Here is a 13,851-nt window from a genome sequence, read left to right as displayed (position 1 = left end):
AACGAATATTAAACTTGGGTGCTTAAATAATATAATATCAATATTATACCTAATGTAGTTAATTTCTGGCATATACATAATAAGGTTCTTATTATATCTTAATAAGTTCCATTAGGAAACGATTAATGAGCAATATAATAGTTTAACTAAGTCTTTCGTCAGACGTAACATGAAACAAGCTGTAAGCGGCATTAAATTAAACATAAAGTATAAAATATTAACTATAAAACGTTGTAAGTGCGAATTCTTTTACGAAATTACCTGGTATGAAAATATTTCAAGATATTTGCATAACAATATTAATACAATCTGTATGTATGTTTGTTTTTGATTGCAATGTAGATGTACATGATATTTCAAATAAAAAAATTACCTATGTATAATCTAATCTTAAAATAATAAATATAACGTTTCCCCTAGTTAGCTTTCCAAAAATTTTAATCATAGTTTACTCCTTTAAATCCTTCTGTTTTATAATAAAAAAAATAACTCTTACGAATTATTTTCATATCAATATCATATTATTCATAAGTAAAACCCATAGTTAATTTTATATAAGATGCTATATAATTTTTTAATACAAAAGTCGTCTCCATACCTTCCCCTATCCAGCTAGTCACTTGTCCCGTCAAAATCAGTCTATTAAAGCCTGTTCACTGTATACACCTGTTAAATACCTCTTTTTTGTATGCTACTTCTTCGCAACTCTTTTTCTTTTTAATTATTATTGTAGCTATGAATTTGCATACAAATAATTTGTATTCGATGTACCTATTGAAAAATTTAGTTCGTTGAAGTTTGTTCGAAGAAAATGTTAGACTAGTATGTAATTGGTACTTCACATCAATTTATTGGTTTTTCACGATCATTACATTATTTCATATACTGAAATTATTCTAAACAGGTAAATAGTTATTTAAAAGAATTTTTAGTTGTTCATTATATACCATTAATTATTATTAGTAATAATTGGATATTTTTATTAGAAAACCTTTACCTTTTTTATTGTGAATAAGGAAGCGCTTGACCACAATCTCGCCTGATGTTAAGCTGAGATGTGGTCTAAGATGGTACGAGCTTCCCTAGAAGGTACCTGTTCACTCTACGCTTGTAGACCTTACCTGTTTAATAAAAACACTTACACTACAAATTGATAGCAATTTTACGTTTTTAAAAGCCATTTGTCAAACTATACTTCCTCCTCTAACTATTACATAGTTACATGTAATAAATACAACTAAACAACATAAACAGTTCTAATACAAAACAAATGCATGACATAATATTAAAGCGTGCACCACAAATATTTATTGCCATATAAAATCGTATAAAATGATGTCAAATGACGTAGACGGAATATTAAGGAGTTGCCTAGTGATTTACTATACAGATAAGAAATGTCGGTTTGTATGGCAAACGATGGAACTTATTAGAACACAAGTTGCATATTTATATTCTCACGATTCAAACACACGTGAAATGCAAAAAATACACCGCTATATACGGAAACAAGGTGGGCGGAGAGCTGGGGAAGAATAAGTGATCATTTAAACGATATCTTAAAAACACAGAGAATGATGTATTAACGTTTTTGCAACAAGATTAAAAGAAAATCCATGAAACTTTAATAAATTATATCAATGTGAACTAACAACTTAAATAAACGTAGGTATATTTCATTTCAACTATGAATATTATAAAACCAAGAAAGAAGAATGGCTCTGTACATTTTTGTGAAACGATAACTTAACGACAGAATTACATATTATATCCGCGTCTTTCGCTCTACAATATCGAAATGTAGAGCGAAAGACGTGGAAAATTAATTTATCGTGGCACTTTCAGTCACCAGCTCTCGACAGTCGACTATATTATGCGTCCGAAGTTTTTGTGGCAAAATTATGAAAACCAAACGTATGGACCACATTTCTCATCCGGAAACACATATTAACTATAAAAGCGACATTTTTTCCAAATCACACGGGATTGGGATGTAACGGTTTCCGATTATCGAGAAATTTTGAAAAAAAAAATTAGGATTTGGTATCATTATTTTATTGTTTTTAATGTGACTGTGCTTGTACTTAAAATAAATTTAAACAAATGAACTATGTTTTTAAGCACGGGCTACTTTTATCTATACGTATGTATGTATTTATGGTTTGTATGTATGTATGTATTTATGGTTTTCACGCATAAACTACTGGACCGATATTGATGAAATTTGGCACAGATAATCTTTAGACCCTGAGAAAGAACATAGGCTACCTTTTATTACGAAATATGTACCACGGGCGAAGCCGGGGCGGACCGCTTGTATCTAATAATTATCAAAATATTAGCAAGTATAATAATTATACCAAAGTACCTAGGTACTAGAAATTTTCGAGGATTCCTTTATATAGGACAAAGATAACCTTTAATGTATTGAAATTGATAATGACTAATATCATTTCGCCAATTGTTTTTGTGTTTGTTTTTTACGGAATATTGATCCATTCAATCGACATCAAGCTATCCTTTAGATTGTTATCAAACGCCAGACAGGTCAAAAGCATACAAATCAAATATATTAATTGTAGAATAGGTAATAGCTATGTCAAAACATATTTTAATAGTTGAATTTATTACGAATTTCATTAAGTTAATAATATTTAAGTTTTAATTTATCTACAAGTCTGACTTGTTACAATAGTATAAAGAGCTTGTTACTTGTAACAATGTTGAGTTTCGTATGCAACATTTTATTAAACGATTGAATGATTGCGTTTTAATAAACTTCAACAGTTATAAATACTTGATTGCCATCTTACTTAAAATATTTACTATTTCTGAGTAATTCACTTTTTAATAAGTAATAAGCTCCATAAATTAGCTAATAACAGCCGTCGTGGATCAGGATCGTCGCTATCTCGGTTAATCTTAATAAAGAACAATTACTTGGAACACTAATTTATGCATAAATTGTTAACTATTATCATTTCAATACGTAATATAAAACACTGAAGATTAGTATCGGTTTGTACGCGTTCGAATGAAACGATCCTTATAATTGAGGCGCGTCTTCGAGAAGATTCCTTCTAAAACACGATGCTATAACCACATGATAGTTATTTGTCGGGAGCCTGTCGTGAGTACGTAATGTCCGAGTCCTGTACTGAGAGTACATACGAGTTGGGCAATTTAAACATGGGAGTACTTATCAACTGCCCCGACTACTCCGCAGGTTTAGGGGAGCAATGACCTATATCCTAGCCGGAATCGAGGCGCAGAATAAAGATTCAAACGCACCAACCTCAAACGCCAATAGTAAACTCTATTTTTTGTGTATTAGAATCCAGTTCTAATCATAGATTTCAGTAATAATTTTTGGACGAAAACGTCACATGTCACTTTTCCCTCCAATTCCAATTTGATTCTTATTAGTCTGTGCGGCGTTCGAAAATCAAAATTTAACCGAACATTTTTATGTTGTTTATAATTAAAGGCTAGTGAAGTTTATGTTTTTTAAGAATTTATACCCGGATTGTCGGTGGTGCGTTGACTTGGTTATTTTTAACCAATCCAAAAGTTTATTACTAACGCTTACGCAATTAATAGGAGTTTTTATTAGGTCGGTAAAGGACTAGAACTCTTTGACTGCAGCGGCTTTCAATGAGTTTTATTTAGGGATCGAGTTGAACGTAATTCGAAAAACTTGAATGTAGGAAACATTAATATTATTATGAAGGCAATAGGTATATGTCGAGACCGTAGCAATACTCTTTCCTGACCGCGCGTATGATTAACAGGTTTTTAAGGATATTTTAAATGAAGTAACTTTGTAGCCTTGTGTAACAACTAAGGACAATTGGACCCTAACTATGACAACCTAAAATTGAAAATAAAATGTTTCTAGGCAGCTTTTAAATTGATAAGTGTGTGCATATGATATATTATTATTTATTATTGTAAACTTCGTTCATAATTCATTTTTATAGCAGAAGCGGGGATCTAAAACAAAATGTTTACAGATAAAAAATAGGTAATGTCCATTTTTAAAATCCACTTAATACAAATTAGTGGGATGTGTTTAAAAATTGTTGCTTCAATAAAATTCCTTTCATATAATTGTTTAGTGTTTCGGAGCAGGTGCAACATAAACAATATATGTACAATTTACATTATCCAAGTAAAATACACATTCGCCTATAATAATATATTATTATGTTCATTTTTTAATGACACACAACATGACAACGCGTTAAAAGTGGATATTTTAATCTAGAAGTTCCATTATCTAGTTTAATATTTAAATAATAGGTTAACTAGTAGTTGATTAAGCTTTTGTTATGTCTATTTTTCATGTTTTAGGTAAGAATACGGCTAATTATTAAACATTGTTTTTCTCAATAAACAAGGTTTCAAATCCCACCTCGTCATTATTGTCTTGCATATTACCAGAATAAAAAATCAAATAGTATCTAATAACATAAACGCCCAACATGATAATTAATTTAAAACAGAAGACAAAACTGCAATCAAAACCATGATATTTCTACAAATACATGCTTTATTTTTTTTCTTTACTCTGCTTTACGCTCTATCATACGAAGAATACTCTCGATAATGACACTCAAATAATGATATCAATTTTTTATTACTTTTGTAAGGAAATGTTTAATTTATAGACGAAATCAGAACGGTTAGGTTCGGCCACCCAAAAGGACGACACGCTTCCCTAATGGTTAGGGAGCCAGATGCAAATTTGGTTAACTATTTCCTCTCAAGAGATAATTCGTCAGACGCATGAGAGTATAGTATTATAAAGCCTCGTGAACGTCAGCTGGCGCTCGGTTGGGGGGGTGAGCGGTTGTAGCCTCCCACGCACATAGGAAAAAAAATACATTCATTCATTCATTTCCTCTCAGCTAAAAATTTGTCAAATTGTAGCTAACCCAATATCTCAACGAAAAAAAATAGTCAGCTGGTTACAACATGGTGTATTATACGTCAGCTGGTGTCTCGAACATGAAAGTTAAATTTAAAGAAAAATTTATTTTCCGTTATTTCCTCTCAAACAAAAATTTACCTGATGATAGCTTATATGTAACTGTGGATAAATATATATGTCAGCTGGCTGTATCTTGGTGGAAAAACCGTCAGCTGATACGGGAGGCTACAACCGCTCTTCCCCCCAACCGAGCTCCAGCTGACGTTCACGAGGCTTCATAATACTATACTTTGATGCATTTTACTAATTACCGCTTGAGAGGAACTTGGTCATAAAATCTGCTGCTGGCTCCCGGACCATAATTGACAATCAAGATTATCAACACAATATTGTTATCATTTATTGTTCATTGATTTTATGTAAGTCTTTAAAACTATCTATTTATTTATATCTTTATTAAAATGCAAAGAAGAATGAAAGGTAAGGATATTTTGAATCGTATCATGATAATGGTAACGCACGCAGGCTCTTCATATTAATAATAGAAATTTCAACCTTTTAATTTCTACTGATCCAGAAGCCAGACTCTTCATAAAAATACATTTTTTATGTAGCTACGAACGTAATCTAGCTCCAACGATGGATTTTAATGAACATATTTTCTAATGAACTAAGTTTTTCCTAACAATTTATAATATCAAACCAGTTATTTTCACAATTGTAAGGCTCTTTATTTATTTATTTATCTTTGGGAAACAAACATACTCTTTTACTCTACATCTTTTCAAAATAGGTATCCAATTAAAATATAACGATTTATTCATACTTCAAAAACTATTATACTACTATTATTCGCATTTTATCAATGGTTTTATTATGTACATTCATTGATTATTTATTATGTTAGGGGAATATTATAAACCGCACGTTTGAAAGACTGTCGTTCTAAAATTATACGAAGGACTCGGATGTTTATTCCTGCCTCCGTACCAAATCTTAAAGCAGTATTATTTCCAGTGTGGAAAAGTGACAGCGCTATGCTGAAGAGTATGTTTGTTTGTTTGTTTGGACGCGCTAATCTCATGAACTACTGGGCCGAATTGAAAAATTCTTTCGGTGTTTGATAGCCCATTTATCGAGGAAGGCTATAGGCTATGTATCATCACGCTAACACCAACAGGAGCGGAGCACTGTGGGTAAAACCGTGAGGCACAGCTAGTACTGCCATAAGACATCATGGTAACCCCCTGATCATGAGTCAATGTGTAAATATGAGTATACTTATGTATGTTTGTTCTATCCACTTACGAACAAAGAGGTTGTCTATGTTTGAATTTCACGGTTTATGGTTTAGCCTTTACAGTGTAAATATAGTTTTTGGAGCAAATGCGAGTTACATGCATGATATGGGGTCGTGATATGTTTTTTTTTATTTATTTAGTGACAGTAAAATGAGGAAACTAAAAAGTTTTGGGAAAAGAGGTTTTATTGTAATTTAAGATTTTAGGTGTTGATATTGACTACCTATGTTGTGTAATCGATTGAAAAAATGTTTTTTGCCTGTATAACTATAAGCAACTTTCTATTTATTATACAAATTATTTTAGTTAAATAGATCATTTTTTAAATTCAAATTATCTTTAAAATAATGAATTATTATTTTCCATTCATAAATTCATGGAGTAATATTATTTAGGTACAATTATAAGAGCGTAGTTTATTTCAAATAATGAGGGTTAGATAATTAATTCTATATCATTTCAATGGTATATAAAATATAAATTATTTCCAACATGGACACACGTATCGTATGACTATTGACCGCATTATTTAAAGAACGTGGCCTTAGCTTCCTTTTGTGTAAAAAAAGGAATTTGACTTTAAAAATGTATTAACTTGTAAAATTTCAAGGCTATTTCCAAGAGACTGAATACTTTTTGCAGGCGTGTCATTTACAAGTTTAATCTTATTTGTGTTTAGTTAATATTTATTATGTTAACATGAGGGTATCAAACCATGAAATTTTGATAAAATAAATGGAATAAATATTACTCCATTTATTGAGTGAATTTATGGTGTCAGAAACTGTAGCAACGTGCTTGAGAAGAAATAAAGCCATAAAAAGTAATTTGAAATAAGGATTGAAATGGGTAGTTTAAGTGAACTAGAGTGAGCTATAACTAAAGTTATAAACAGTCTGTGGACATTGCTTTACATTCTGATAACAATCAATGAATTTGACTGACCGTTTGGCTTGGTTGGTAGTGGCCCTGCCTTCCAAGCCAGAGGTCGTGGGTTCGATTCCCACCCGGGGCAAATATTTGTGTGATGAACATCGATGTTTGCTCTGTGTCTGGGTGTTAATTATCTATATAAGTATTTATTTAAAATTATATAATGTATGTTTATCAGCCATCTGGTTTCCATAACACAAGCGAAAGCTTAATATGGGATCAGACCGTGCCGTGTGTGAAAATTGTCCTGAATATTTAATGAATCTCTTCTTTTTGGATTACATGAATAACCACCGAAGTAGCTATTTTGTTCTTTATTTATATTCATCACATATGAAACTTTAATGTAAATAAATAAAAATGTAGAGAAGATATACAAAGCAAACATACGTTTAATTGTATTGAAGGAAGATATTAATTGATTGTTAACAGAATGTAAAGCAATGTCCACAGAATGTTTATTACTTTAGTTATAGCCAACAACAAATCTTTTTTAAATTTTTTAAGTACATATTAACTATGTCTTATGTATTTACAAATGATTAAAAACATATACATATTAGGTAATAAGCATTATATTGGTTTTAAATTCCTCACAAAAGTATTTAAAAATTACAGCACCAAATAATCGGGTGAAATCATGGATATTTCTCACATTGACCCAAAAATAATATCAATTTATTACGCGGCGTAATTTAAATTGCTCTCAAAGATTCCGTTAAAATATTTAATCTGTTACACAACGAAATACCGAAAAGAATTAAAAAGGCCGTTTCCACAGAGTATAAAAGAATGGCAATATTTTTTTATTGAAATAAAAAATGCGGTTTATAACTGCATTTTTGTTTCATTGAGTAGGCGTAAAATGAATATGAAGGCCAGTCGCTTAAATTTTACGTTTTATTAATAATCTATAATATATAAACTAGTTCTGAAAATGTACAATTTTATCCTTATTTTAAAACTTATAAGGCATTGTTTAGACACTGATATATTTAGTACCGAGAATAGTAAAAAGGTCAAATTAGATGTATGTAAATTTCGATAACAATCTTTGTATTGATGTATTACAAGTATTAAATTTATTGGGTATGCTGGAACTAATGCATTATTTTACTAGACAATTTTTATCTTAACTTGGAGCAGGCTTCGTTTAATTTATAAAAATAACGAAGAAAACGCGTAATTCACATAATTTGATTCTTATTCATGGAATTATACCATTAGCTATGTGAAAGGTTGTAGATAAACGATTTTTTCGAATTTTCGTGTAAATTATATATTTAAAAATATATTTTTCGTGTAAAATATATTTTGAATAGTGGTAGGAAAAAGTAAAAACGTTAAAAACATTTTTTTTTTCAAAACTTCTACAGACAGACACAAAATTTCTTATTGAGGAATGTTTAACAAGTTTGTGTAATTAATAAAAACATTAATGTTATACTAGGCAAAAGATTTTCAAATAAATATTTATTGCTATAACCTAAGTAGGTAGATTTATTAATCTGTTTGACCTTTCCTATTCCTTATGAATACATAAAACTAGTTTATATGGTTATTCTAAAAATTTACCTACCTGGTAGGTACAAAATATAATAATTAATTAAACTTAATTTCATTCAACGAAAGGCGAGTGCATTGACGCATTCATACAAATATTAGTTCGATTGTCAAAAAAGTAATAAGCACATACTGGCAGGTTGTTAAATCAATGCCACTGCAATAAAAAAAAAGTAAAAGAAATCACCATCATCTGTCAAAATAGTTGGCTCCATTTTGTCCGCCGCCATTTTAAACAAGAATCCTTAACAATGGATGCGCTCGATTACTCAATCAACATACCTCAAGATAAGGTTTAAAATGCAGCTATAATGACCGCATTCAAATTAAATAGGTCATTCCACCCCATATCTTGGGGTCAGTACCCCATAAGTAACAGGACTATGTTTTTTAGAGGACCATGAAGGAATCATTTTTTATCGGCACCTAACGCTCGAGTTTTAGTTATATGGTTACCGTTAAATATTATTGTACACGTGAGAGCAGTATGGGATAAATCTGAAGATTTATGACATTTTTCTTAGATGTTTTGGAATGATTTTTTTTTGTTGAAGGCTTAATCGACGATGGATATTTATAGTGGTAATTAAGTTTTATGTAGGTTAATTAATTATTTCAATTGATAAGTTTTATCAGAACTTTAAATAAAAAATACGTAACGATTTTTGAAATATCAATTAATACTAGAATTATAAAACCGTACCTACATAACGAAATCAAGCAATCACACAACAAACAACACAACCCTCAAATAATTTCTATCACAAAGTTTATCAATTTACAACTTATCATTTGATACCTACCTTTCTCAAATTAAATTTTCAAAAAGCATCCACAAATCCGAAGATATCCCGTCCGACAGTGTGTAGCATGCTTCCGCATTCCGGCCGGCCGGCGCGGCGACCCAGTGCGCTAGTGCCCGCGTATCCCTGATCCTGCCGCGGGACGTGACGCTCTATCGATAGTCTATCGATGTTCTAATATCGATACTTTAAACTATCAATGGTATTAATATCCAAGTAACATAGAGTAGAGGATATTGTTACTTGTAAATACATTGTAAGTAGAATACAAAGCGATGTTATATCGTTTTAAAATAGATTCGATTTAAAATATATAATTGCTACTGATTGTTACAGTTCAAGAAGCTAGTGTTAATTAATAGTAATTTAATAAACTGAATTGATAGCTTAATTAACTATCAACTTAATTAGGATGTGTTTGGTGTAGCAAGTCTACAATGTTAATTATTGTGGTTAACCTAATTAATTTTTAATTCAATAAATGCAGTTTATTTTTAGAGTGTTATAAATTAAATAATAATGTGTCGCCATTTTGCACTGGTCATAAGAATACGGTCAGTAATAGATATAACCATTTTTGGACTGAGATAAAAAACTAGGTTTGATATTGAGTCGCAATTAGTAGGTATATACAATCAACATTAAATAAAACTAATTACACTACCTTTTATTTGTTATTAATTAATAAGAAACACTAACTTCAAAAATAGATGTTATTATAATAAAGTTTAATAAACAGATGTTTGGGGAGCACCTGTACGTTCTTAGTGCTTGTCGAAAAATATTCCATTTATTCGTTTTTTGTCATCGACACGATAAACTTCGAATAGAATCAACTCATACATCGAGTAATATTACGATGCTCGAGTCGACGCAACCTGTTTAATTTCCAACAGGTGGCGCTACTTACCTTTTTAGGATATATGTGTTTCGACATTGAGTAAGCTATAGTGTCCACGCGCCACAGATAATAAAAAATGCATATAATATATACGGCTATACCACTTTAGGAGTCGATTTTTAAGATAATTTTATTATTTGAGTATAATTGGTCGATACTCACGTCATAAAACCGCATTCCTGGTGACAATACTTTGTTATAATTGTTGCATAAAATACATTTGAGAATATTTTTCTTTATATTAACGCATTGTTGAAAAATTCCGCGAATCGTACGTAAGATTTCATTAATTAACATTTAGTGTTCAATGGCATTCAATTATTTCATGTATGCAGCATTTAACACCTTCAATTAAATAAGCGAATGGTAATGATACGAAAATTACTTCCTATTTGTTTAGTTCTTTGATTTAAATGTTTAATTGTTATCTAATATTTGCAATTACTATAAGGGTTACATGCTTTGCATGGAGCATTTTATGCACTTATCTTTTAAGTTTATGAGAAGGATCTTGGGAAATGACTAAGCTAAGTCTAGAATAACTTTAAAATAAAGGAATAACTATGATGGTAAGATTATAAATTATTATATTACACGCCCGTTTAATTAAATGAAATTCGACTGAGGCTTCAAACCTCAGGTAGTCTGTAACACCAACAGTCAGTGTACTACATTACGTCTACGCTAAATTTAACGTATATCTTTCGCCCTTACAATAACATATTTTTATTAACTGATGTGCTTGTAACTAATTAAGTTTAAATACTACATTTAAAAAACTTCATTTCTCTCTATAACTAGGCCTATGGAGCATTAACAGACTTGATTTCAATTTCATTAAACCTAATGTAAGTCTTTTGTTACTCACAATATGCATACCGCAAAGGTCACCTATATTTCTAGCATCTGTGCATTTAAAAATAAACAGACTCCTGCAGTTTTGAAAAGTATTATTAAATTATTTACAATAAATACCAGTTGATTCCGGTAGATCGTTAATCATGAGCAGGAATTCTAACGGCCCTAGGTTACCTTGGTTTGCGTGTATGTGGGCACGGCATAGAAATATGACCCTTGCTCGTATATTGTTGCTAATCGGACAAATAATCATATATCATAAACATGTATATGGGAAAATATGCATTGAGTTTCCTAATACACTATATTAATTAATAATTTTTTTAACCTGAAAAACTGTATCATTGCGAACACATAGGATGTCTTAAATCGTTAATTTTCCTGCGTTCTAATAAAAGTCTTTTTACATTAACATAATATACATAATATTTGCAATCATTTGAAAGTCAAAAAGAAATAAAGTAAATGACGATATTAAAACATTATATTATGCAGTACACAGTCTCTTCTCCTAAAATCCCACATGCATTTTATTCCTCAACACCTCGCCTCATACAACTATTGGACGTTCTATGAACTATCGATAATCACGTACATCCCTATCGATGTTAACGGGTCGCACTACATAGGCTAGATACATGGATACCGCTAGACGAGTCATCGAAGTTAGGGCATTACTTATAAATTATAAGATAGATACTGAGCTTGGAGTTTATAATGTATAATTTTGTTTATAACTTGATATAAAAGACATTAATACAGAATAAATAATATCTACACTAATATTATAAAGAGGAGAGAGATATAAAAGGAATTGTATACAAATCCTAGGAAATGTATACAATTCCGATACTATTTAGGAAATGTATAAAATATTGTATAAAAAACTATTTAATACATATTGCCGATTTCAAAATTTATTTTACCATTACTTAGAGCGATTCTTCCGAATCCGTATAGGCTATATATTTCTATCCCGGAAAACGTAAATATGTATCACGGGCGAAGTCGGGGCGGACCGCTAGTTTTGTAATAAATTCAAAAGTCACTGTAGTAGAAGTTATAAAATATTACCATAAGAAGTATCCAAGTAACATAGGTATTTTTTTAGCTCTGGTCAACGGGTTAAGCCGTGCCAATCACTTTTTTTTTCTATTAAAATCGGACCCGTGGTTCCTGAGATGAGCGCGTTCAAGCAAACCAACAAACTCTTCAGCTTTATAATATATGTACTAGCTTTCCGCCCGGGGCTTCGCCCGATTTGTCTAAAACATAATAAATTATATATACTCTTGAATCACTCTATCTAATAAAAAAACCGCATCAAAATCCGTTTTTTGTAGTTTTAAAGATTTAAGCATACATAGGGACATAGGGACAGAGAAAGCGACTTTGTTTTATACTATACATATAATGAAGTACAGATACCAAGTTCTAAACTAACATTAGGTACCTACCAAGTCCTAGTTATATAAAATTCTTAGGAATTTAGCCATAATAGTTCTTCATTTGTGTTAATTGTATTCTAATTATATTTCTATGAATTATTAATGTGTCTGCAAAGTCTAGGCACGGATGCGCCTTAATCTAGTTTACTCATAATTTTTCTATCACCTGTCTGGATTGTAAAATGTAGATATCATTTCTTGATTGAAAATATTTTTAATTAGAAAAAACTTTACTACACAATATATTCTTTGTAGTTATTTTTAAACTTTAGTGATGGGTGGATGGAACAATGGTGACACAAAATTAGTAAAATTTTGTTACAGTTTAAAAAATAAATAGAAAATACATTACCTATGCGTCCCGACTTTTGTCTTCGCAGATAAAAAATAATTGACATAGTGATCTCGTTCCTAGTACTCGGCAACCCATGATGATCCCTCTTCAGCAATCGAATTTTTTCTATACCCTATTAGTTTTATGTGCCTAGGACACTGTGGGCTATGGCCACAAAAATTATTTAATTTATTTAAAATATTTAATAATTGCATTTAACATTATATATATTTTATATCCATGTTTAAAAATAAAATCCATAGGTAATATATTATGTCCAGGAATTTTTAAGATTTCGAGTTTCTTTGTAAGGTTTGGTACAATTACCACATTGACCTGAGAGATATTTTATATCATACTAGATTTCCGCCCGCGGCTTCGCCCGCGGCTTCGCCCGCGTTTGCAAAGGAAAACCCGCATAGTTCCCGTTCCCGTGGGATTTCCGGGATAAAAACTATCCTATGTGTTAATCCAAGTTACCCTCTATATGTGTGCTAAATTTCATTGTAATCGGTTCAGTAGTTTTTACGTGAAAGAGTAACAAACATCCATACATCCTTACAAACTTTCGCCTTTATAATATATATGTATTAGATAATTTACTTTTCCAACTAAATTAACAATTGTACAAATGTTAAAATGTATATGCGAAACAAAAGTTTTACGACGTCTTGTATTTTGCACATTTTGCATTAGGTAATCGCTATTTTAGATAATTCTTATCTATTTATTTTGAAGCGTTGATCTTTTGTATCCATGTTGATATAGAAACAAATA

At 30.8% G+C, this 13,851-nt stretch overlaps 1 long non-coding RNA gene across 1 annotated transcript in view; it reads left to right on the top strand.

The window, feature by feature from the left end:
* The window catches only part of LOC149478040 (uncharacterized), a 180,385-nt gene that overhangs the window by 43,875 nt on the left and 122,659 nt on the right, over positions 1–13,851 (top strand). The gene's annotated exons all lie outside the window — the stretch shown is intronic.

Source organism: Colias philodice, chromosome 23 (genome assembly GCF_061535455.1).
Source record: "Colias philodice isolate Cphi_HAF_F1 chromosome 23, ilColPhil1 Martin Lab GWU primary, whole genome shotgun sequence".
Lineage (NCBI taxonomy): Eukaryota > Metazoa > Arthropoda > Insecta > Lepidoptera > Pieridae > Colias > Colias philodice.
This window is presented reverse-complemented; position numbering and strand designations above follow the sequence as displayed.